Below are 10,404 nucleotides of genomic sequence, written 5' to 3'. Positions count from 1 at the left end.
TTTCATAATACAATTAACACGTGTTTGTGAATATTTTGACAAAAAAAAGAATGTGTCATGTGACAAGCATGACACATCGCCATGGTAGCAATAAGGTGAGACATTCTAATATAACGGTTGCCTAAAGCCCGATTTTAGCACGATCTGCTTGACGTAGGGTGTCGTGGGGATTCGTAAATGACAATAGTCGTCGGGACACAAGATTCAATCGTTTCATCTTGTGTGGTGTGTTATAGTGGACGACAACCGATGCCATGTTTGCGACGCTTCACTATGTCAACACAGAAAGACTAGCATGTTTAATTTTATTCCATTGTCCACAACAAGTTCCGTCACATCTATACAGGCCAATGGGAGCACATAAGCGCCTTCGTACATGCTTTCAAACATGCAGAAACGAAAGAGAGACAACAGTATCGGTCCTGCTAGGTGGAATTTTACAATGGAGTCTGACTGGATGTTTCCTGTGCGCGAGGTCTGAGCGGAACATGAACAAGCTTATTGTCTTCGGTGGCGCACCTAAAATGGTCAAAACACGGATTGTCAAAATGCCTGTACTGGTGAGTATTCACATAAATACTGTCGACATGCACCTGTATGCACATGCACATGTAACCTTATAATGTAAAAGGGCTCCCTATAGTGTAAAGCATAAGCCGAGGTAGATTTTTATCACTAAGAAAATTTCAATTATAACTAAATGTATTTAAAGAAAGATCAACTTGTTCAGTAAACCAGTGTTTATTTAAAAAAAAAAAAGTTTTCCCCCCTGCTGTACCGAAATCATACCGAACCGTGACATTAAAACCGAGGTACGTACCGAACCATCATATTTGTGTACCGTTAGACCCCTACCTGGTATAGATCCACTCTAGCATGGATCGCAGAATGAACTAAAAATAAAAAAAAGGTGAGGGCAGACCTTCGCACACTGGATGAGAATCAGCATTTTAATGCATTATAATTGTACAAAATCCTTGAAGTTAATTAGAATAGAGAATTTAGATTTTAATTTGATTTTTAATTCATTTTAATTTAGAATTGAGATCATGGTTCTCCCACGATTCTGAAAACAAAACATTAGCCAACCAAACTAAATCATATGTAGGCTAATTTACTTGAGGTTCTGACGAAATTTTTTATTTAATGTTATAAATGAGTCTATTTATTAATGTCTAAAATGTTATAAATGAGTCTATTTAATAATATGTATCAATTTAAATGAATTTATTATATAAAAATAAAATCAATTGAAAATGGTTTCATCAAGATTTTTTGAACAAACCTCTTGAATTAATGGTTCAGACATCAAATACATTTTAACAGTCACTGGTCGCCATATACTGACATAATGTAACATATACAATCTTTATTTGAAGCGTAATGATAGTTCCATAGGTCAGTTGCTCATTTTGATCGCAGCTGCCACAACATATACAGACTATAAACATTTATTTTTTAATGTTTGCAACACAAATATAGCCTACTGTGTATACTGTTTGTGAAGCTGTTTCAAACATAAAGCTTACACGATGAGCACTGCTCTCTCTGGATCAGCGACTGCATGAAAAGCAGGTAAATATTCTGATGTGATTGTAATTCCAAAGGTTTAATAGACATAGCGGAGTCATCGTCATTCAAGAATAAGATTGCGTGTTTGAATTGAGATTGTGATCTTTTAATCGTGCATACATATGAGCCTATAGCATATTTGACAATCAGAATATCAGATATTTCATAATACAATTAACACGTGTTTGTGAATATTTTGACAAAAAAAAGAATGTGTCATGTGACAAGCATGACACATCGCCATGGTAGCAATAAGGTGAGACATTCTAATATAACGGTTGCCTAAAGCCCGATTTTAGCACGATCTGCTTGACGTAGGGTGTCGTGGGGATTCGTAAATGACAATAGTCGTCGGGACACAAGATTCAATCGTTTCATCTTGTGTGGTGTGTTATAGTGGACGACAACCGATGCCATGTTTGCGACGCTTCACTATGTCAACACAGAAAGACTAGCATGTTTAATTTTATTCCATTGTCCACAACAAGTTCCGTCACATCTATACAGGCCAATGGGAGCACATAAGCGCCTTCGTACATGCTTTCAAACATGCAGAAACGAAAGAGAGACAACAGTATCGGTCCTGCTAGGTGGAATTTTACAATGGAGGAAATGTTCGTGGTGCTATGGCTATAATACTCTTGCATTTATGATGTTTCCTCGATGGACTACGGCGACAAGAGTGAAAAAAGATCAAATAAAAACAATTCTACCTCAGTTCTCTTTGGCCTCGTTTACACTCTCAGTTAAATGTGACCCAATTCTGATTTTTGCTCATATGTGACACAGATCGGATGTGTTCCATGACCGTATAAACAGCAAAAAAAAATGCATGCATTTGGGTATTTCGAGATCGGTTTCAGGCCTTATTCATATGTGAAAATAAATCAGATATAAATCAGATATGTGCCAACGCAACTGTCATGTAAACAGGCAGATCGTGATTGTGTTCTAAATGCCATTAAAACTGCGACAATTTGGTATTTCTCTGCGGTTTAATGACGTGATATTATTCTCAGGAGGAGCACTGTTGCCACAGGTTGTTTTTCATGTCTGTGGGTTGAAGGGATCCCAATAAAGTAATATTTAGCCCCTGGAATGTGAATTGTACCGGGGAACCCCACCAAAAAATGTATTTTACCCCCCGGAGCGCGATTTTTACCGGGGGACCCCCCTCGAAACGTGATTGGGCTAGTTTTGAGTAGAAATTGGGCAGGATTTGTTGCGAAAACCTGGCAACCCTCGGAGGTGACAGGAAACACCAGCCGTGTAAATGAGGCTTACGACAGTCTGTACTATCCTCTTCATGCAATTTAGATTTGTGTCCATTGTCAGGTTTTCTTTCTTTTTTTGGGGTTTTTCGGATGACAAGACCCACTGTTTGCTAGCCATTGTTTGCTAGCCATTGTTGTTGGCTGGGATATTTTAAACTCGCATGTGAAAAGTTATGGAATAGAATTGAGGTTATGGTATGGTGGATTTCACCATAAGACGGGGAAGAGGTATATAACGGTTTAGCTCAATGAAGAGGTGATCAGACAGTCCAATCTAACAGCCAAGCACAGAAACATTATGTAGACCAGCACTACAGACCAAGTCCAGTGTGTGACCTTTTAAGTGTGTAGGAAAATCATTTTGCTGTATGAGACTGAAACATTCAAACACTGACATGAGTTCACGGGAATCGGCACAATCACTATCAAGATGTACTGTATGTTGAAATTACCAAGTAATATGACAGAAGAAGACATGGCACAAGTAAGGGTTAACATTTCATGCAGTTTACTGAAAAAAATCATGAGTTTGCACTTACATGTAATCAGATAAGCATATAAAAGCAAATATTAAGCATATTTGGCATGCTATCCGAGGGGAGAGCTCTGAGCTTGAAATATAGCACGAACCCAGAGAACTCTCCCATTTCCTGAAGCTGGGATAAGAATAGTTAGGGGTTGGATGCCAAGGAGGGATGCTGGAAAAACTGTCGTGGGACAGAGGTAAGTTGGCTGTATTTACTATTTATTTATTAAGTTGGTTATTTCAACATGCTCCTCCCGAACTTTGTTAATAAAACATAATTTGACATTGATTTAGGCAAAAAATACAAGAGACAATACAAGCATTGGAGATGTATCAGAAATTTTGAGAAATAAATATTCAAAACTTAGAGTCATATAAGTCAGTAGTCTTGACTGGGATGCTGCTGCGGTAGACAGCTGCCAGACCACCACCCCTAGATGTCAAACGAGGATTGGCCAGGTTGCTGTATCCAGAGGGAGGGTTTAGGTGGAAATAATCGTTAGGAGTTTGCCATGTTTCAGTGAGCAGCAGGAAGTCAAGTTTTTTCTCAGTTAGTAAAAGTTCCAGCGAGAAGCAGCAGCAAGGTGCACACAGTGTACTCTCACCAGAGACAGAAACGGAGACGTCTCTATAGACGAAAATATCTCTAAATTCTTAGGATTTTTATTACATTTTAGTTTACTTCTTGTAAGATTGAGACCATTGTGCCAGTCGCACTGAGACATTTCAAATGATACCAAACATGCCAACATACCAAACTGTGAATATCACTTGCATTCATGCAGAACATTATATTTTGCTATTGACCATTCTGAGTGAAAGGGAGGAAGTGAGGGAAAAGGTTTCCCACATCTTCTCTCAGTGAGATGTGAAAACAGATGCTACCACTATGTTAATACACTGTGTATGTCTCGTACTGTATCGCGTACATTGTCAGTGTCGTGCACTTACTTGGCCATTTGTTGTGATAAACAGGAAAGTGTGTTCAGCTGAATTCAATTTGAGTTTTGTTAGACGAATATAAAAAACTTAGTATACCACAGCAGCGTTCGCGGCAGCCCTCGTGTGAAGACCGAAGAGTGTAAAGACCATCGACTCTACCGTTCGACTCCGAGCAGGGACACCGGCTGTCATAATGTCTGGTTGGTGTGCCCATGTAAGGCCACTAGAGGGCACGTTTCTTTATTGTGTTTGTTTCTCTGGACTTCAGTTCCCATCACCCTTTGCTTTGACAATCAAGTCTCATTTCCTTGTTAACTTATCCTCATATAAGCCCAGTTCTCTGTGTCTTTGGTTGCTGGTTTATTATTTTCTGTTATGGGGTTTCTGATGCTCTGATTTGGATTATTCTTTGTTTTTGGATTTTTTATAATAAATGCTGCTTTTGGATCTGCTTGTTTTGGAGCATTCCGTGACACCGGCAAGGGACATAAGTATCGCTTTTAAATCATTCTCTTTTTACCCTTCTGTTTTCAGTTTTTATAACCAATTTTATGTGTTTCCAGATCCCTACTATCACTACCACTCGCAAACCATGCATCACACAATGTAGGCAGCGCAATCCTAACAACCTGCGCACTTTGCCTATGTCTACTAATACACTACTTTCTTTTTCTATTGGTCTCTGGAATTGCCAGTTTGCTGTAAACAAAGCAGATTTTATTACTTCTATTACTAGTCATTCGAGACTAAACCCCATGGCCCTGACAGAGACCTGGATCAAACCAGAGGACAATGCTACACCTGCAGCACTCTCTAATAATTTCTCTTTTTCCCACATTCCCCGTTTGACTGTAAGAGGTGGAAGTACTGGTCTGCTTATCTCTAATGATTGGAAATTTAATCCTTTACCATCTCTGAGTATCAACAGCTCCTTTGAATCACATTCAGCCACTATTACCCACCCTCTTAAAATCCATTTAATATTTGATTATCAACCCCCAGGACCACTAGGTAACTTCGTGGAAGAATTAGATGTGCTGCTCTGAACCTTTCCTGAGGATAGTACTCCACTAGTTATGCTTGGAGACTTCAACGTCCACCTAGCACCTAGATAAACCTCGGGATGCAGACTTCCACACTCTGCTTGCCTCTTTTGATCTCAAGCGAGTGTTAACTACGGCTACTCACAAATCAGGCAATCAACTGGACGTTATTTGCACACGACACTGCTCCACTGATCATGTACTGATTATTCCACTGCACACCTCGGATCACTTCCTCCTGACTCTTAACCTCAACATGGTTCCTGACACAAAACATACCCCTCCACATGTCACTTTTCGATGTAACCTACGCTCACTCTCCTGGCTGTCTGCTATGGTTTCATCTTTGCTTCCTCCCCGTGAAGTTATCATCTCTTGATGTTAACCGTGCTACTGATACTTTCTGCTCCACTCTTACGTCTTGTTTAGACACTGTCTGCCCCTTGTCTTCCAGGCCAGCTCGTACCACCTCTTCTGCCCCTTGGCTATCTGATGTTCTCCGTGAGTATCGTTCTAAGCTCAGAGCTGCAGAAAGAGTATGGTGCAAATCACAAAATCCTACTGACCTTAATGTATATCGATCACTCCTCTCTTCATTCTCTGCTAAAAGGACATACTATCACAACAAAATTAACAATTCGCCTTAGAAACCCACTCTTAACCCAACTCTTTTAGAGAACTACAGACCAGTTACCCTTCTACCTTTTATTGCAAAAACACTTGAACAAGTTGTTCAACCAAGTCTCTGCCTTTCACTTGCATGCTCTTTAAAACATTTTCCTCCCTCCTTTGTCCTCCTCCTTCATCAACTCTTAACAGCTGACGACTTTGCCACATTCTTCATTAATAAAATTACAAACCTCAGTGCACAATTTGTCACACCACAAACTGTCAAACACATCTTACCTGCAAACATACACTCGTTTTCATCCTTCACTCCACTCTCTGAGGCAGAAGTCTCTAAACTCATCATTTCCAATCATCCTACTACTTGTCCGCTTGATCCTATTCCATCTCATCTCCAAGCCATTTCTCCTGCCGTTGTACCTGCACTCACTCACAACGTTAACATATCCCTTCATACTGGTGTTTTTCCCTCAACATTTAAACAGGCTCATATAACACCATTTCTTAAGAAACCCACTCTTAACCCAACTCTTTTAGAGAACTACAGACCAGTTACCCTTCTACCTTTTATTGCAAAAACACTTGAACAAGTTGTTCAACCAAGTCTCTGCCTTTCTCACACAGAACAACCTCCTGGACAGCAACCCTTCAGAAGTGGACATTCGAACGAGACTGCCTTGCTCTCAGTTGTTGAAGCCCTAAGACTGGCAAGAGTGGCTTCCAAATCTTCTATATTTATCTTGCTGGATCTGTCCGCTGTTTTTGATAAGGTGAACCACCAGATTCTCCTGTCAACCCTATTGGAAAATGGCATCTCAGATAGGTCCTTCAAGGTATCTTGGAGAGGTGAGATGTCCAGTTTGCAACATCTAGCTACTGGGGTGCCTCAGGGCTCAGTTCTTGGACCAACCATCCTGATGATCCGACAATAGCTGCTCGCATGTCTAACAGACATTTCTTGTTGGATGACGGACAATCACCTTCAACTCAACCTGGCTAAGACTGAACTGCTTGTGATTTCAACAAACCCATCACTTTATCAATTTCACTATCCAGTTAGGCTCATCAACCATAACTCCTTCAAAAACAGCTAGAAACCTTGGAGTTGTGATTGATAAGCTGAATTTCTAGGACCACATTGCTAAAACTGCCCGGTCCTGCTGATTTGCTTTATGCAACATTAGGGAGATCAGGCCCTTTCTTTCAGAACATGCAACACAACTCTGTGTTCAAGCTCTTGTTCTATACAGGCTGGACTATTTCAATGCTCTCTCTTCCAGCCACTTCTGTCAAACCTCTACAATTAATCCAAAATGCCACTGCAAGATTAATCTTTAATGACCCGAAAAGAACACGCATCACACCTCTGTTCATCAATTTTGCATGGCTACCAGTAGCTGCTCGCATAAAATTCAAGGCATTAATGTTTGCCTACAAAACCACCACTGGCTCTGCACCCCTTTACCTAAATTAATTACTTAAGAGTTATGTGCCCTCTAGAAGCTTGCGTTCCGCAAGCAAACAACACATTATTGTGCCATCTCAAAGAGGCACAATCACTTTCACAGACTTTTTCATTAACTGTTCCCTCCTGGTGGAATGACCTGCCCAACTCAATCCGAGCAGCTGAGTCCTTAGCCATCTTCAAGAAACGACTAAAAACACATCTGTTCCATCTTTGTTTGACTCTCTAACTCTAGCACTTTCTATTCCATTTTAATTCTACTTTATCTGTTTTTTTGTTAAAAAGATAAACGACTAACACTAGCTTTCCATTTTTTCGTGTGTGTAAAAAAAAACAAAAAAAACAACAACTTTGCTACATGTACTGCCTTAGGCTAACCGAGACTTGTCATTTGCACTTACATTAGGGCTGCACGATAAATCGCATGCAATATTTAACGCGCATCTTGTCAGAAAGCCGCAGGTGATGGAGATTTACCGCTGATTACAGAACCGGCTTTACTGATAGGATGCGGGTTAAATATCGCATGCGATTTATCGTGCAGCCCTAACTTACATATTGTTGCTCTTTTGTTTTGATTGCTTCTCTTGTCCTCATTTGTAAGTCACTTTGAATAAAAGCGTCTGCTAAATGGCTAAATGTAAATGTATGTATTGTCCATATCTCAGAAGATAAAAGTGTCTGAGGTTCTTCTTACAACAGTTTCCTATATCATTGCTCTTTTGTTGATTTTGATTGCTTCTATTGTCCTCATTTGTAAGTCACTTTGAATAAAAGCGTCTGCTAAATGGCTAAATGTAAATGTATGTATTGTCCATATCTCAGAAGATAAAAGTGTCTGAGGTTCTTCTTACAACAGTTTCCTGAGAACTAATCTTTCTGAATAACAAGCCAGATCTGAGTGAGTGTGGATGTAGATGTCTGAGAGTGTATTCACACCAGGAAAGTCCCCTAGTTCACTTGCTTTGGTCCGGACCAAATACAATTTTTTTTTTTTTTTTGGTGCGGTTTGCTTTTCTCACTGCCCTTTTTGCAAGTGAACCTGAAACTGTAAACAAAGCCACAGGTGTGCTAAGGTCATCCATTAATTTGGTTAATTCATTCAACCATACGAGAGTTCGTTTGGAAATGGACCGAGACCATCTCTTCAGCTGGGTCTTGATACGGTTGTTTGGTGTGCACCCGAGTGCGATTGCTGTATTCACACCTGCCTAAAAGATCCGCACCAAAGGGGGGCAAAAAAACTTGAGTTCGATTCAATCGAACCAAACAAGACTGGTGTGAATACACCCTGACAGTCATTCTTCTGATTATCATGTCTCTTCACAAAAGAAAACAGGAAGAAGGTTTCAACTTGTTTTACCGAAGTGAAAGAAGTTTCAGAGCTGCTGTTTAATGGTGTCAGAGGAGGAAATAGAAAGATCCGCAAATATAATTTGAGGTGAGTGATTCATCTTTCTTTAGGTGCTTTCATGTTTGAGTGCCATATTATGTGTTATTGGTCACTTTGTGCTTCTGAGATTTTAATGCTGTGCTGAAGTCATTTTGCTGATTTTATTTAAAGCTCTTTATGCCATGATCAAACAAACAGGTGTTTCTTTGTCAGTGAAATGCAGAAAGCTGCACATTTTGAAATAGTTGTAGCTTTAATACATGTGCTGAAAATGACCAATTCTAAACTATTACTCCAAATCACTTACTTTACACTGTAAATAGAAATACCAGAAGCAGTAGGAACATATTCATGGATTACTTATTCTTTCCATTTCACTATGTTCACCATGTTTCACTATGTTGAGCAGCTGTGCATTTAAACTGCAGTACAGCTACATGTGATTAAAGTACACTAGTGTACAGCTGCAAGTCAATGCAGTAGAGTTATCTTAGATTTCACAGAGACAAACAAGAAAAGAAATGCCTCCTTTCAGCTCAGACTCCAGCCGCACACACTATCACAGACTCCTAGAAATTATCTCAAACACAAGAACACACAGCAGAGCTTCACTGTTTGCTCTCATAATCAACCAGTGGCATCAACTGCAAGTAACTTAAAAATAAATAAAAGTAAATTTTTTTTTTTTTGCTTTGTTTTGATTTTGTTTTTAATTACGATGCAGTCAAATGTTGACAAAAGTCAACTGTTGCTTAAATTGTCTGTTTCCAGTGATAGTAATTTTGGTTTGTTGTTACTTTGTGTATGTGAAAATTATAATTGGAAACTGAACTAAAACCTCTCTTTCTTGTGCATTTATTTTGGGCTTGTACTCACACTTGAGATTTTAGCACTTGTCTACTTACTGTCAGAGTCCGTGTCTCATTATTGTCGTGCTGCGTTTCAGCTCATTTTTTTTTTTTATGCCCTTCACTCGCAAACTTCCCTCCATCTCATTTACTCGGATGTATGTCATTGATTACGTTGCATGAGCGCCCACTTCTGGCGGAACCCTTGCAATGGGCTGAACTGGAACGTCCTAAGCCCTTGATCACTTAGAATCCGCTATAGAGTTGGTTTATTGTTTACATTCTTCCCCTTAGGAATTTGTTTGGTGCAGCATTCTATATGTATATAGGTATGCTTGGGCTGTTATAAAGGTTTAAAAAAAAAACAATTATAAATGGAGTTGTTTGGGGTGGGGAAATTAAATGCGATCTGCGATGGCATCATAATCATGTTGCATTGTGGTCTATGGAGCGGCCTGAAGAGTGCATATGAAGCAGACTCGCTTCATCGATCAAAATCGAGGGGTCGAAGCTCTGTCCATATAAACGTCCCTCGTTCACTTCACGAAGTGGAACGCACTTCAAAATGGCAGCAGGGATTCCCCTAAGGGGAAGTGCTTCACGAGTGTGTCTAAAAGTGTAGTGGAACGCAGCCTTAAGCCCGATTTGAACGGTAATTGTTTCTCATATGGACGTTTGTAAAAAAATAAAAATAATAATAAAATAAAACCATAA

The 10,404-nt window shown here is 39.6% G+C and overlaps 1 pseudogene; it reads left to right on the top strand.

Annotated features, from left to right (window-relative positions):
- Window positions 1-3,541: 3,541 nt before the first annotated feature.
- LOC107663237 (protein NLRC3-like) overlaps window positions 3,542-10,404 on the top strand; it is a 29,728-nt pseudogene continuing 22,865 nt past the window's right edge.

The sequence above is a fragment of the Sinocyclocheilus anshuiensis genome, unplaced genomic scaffold, assembly GCF_001515605.1.
Source record: "Sinocyclocheilus anshuiensis isolate Anshui unplaced genomic scaffold, SAMN03320099.WGS_v1.1 scaffold2257, whole genome shotgun sequence".
NCBI classification, from domain to species: domain Eukaryota; kingdom Metazoa; phylum Chordata; class Actinopteri; order Cypriniformes; family Cyprinidae; genus Sinocyclocheilus; species Sinocyclocheilus anshuiensis.
The sequence above is the reverse complement of the archived record's forward strand: the minus strand, read 5'-3'. Positions and strand labels throughout refer to the sequence as shown.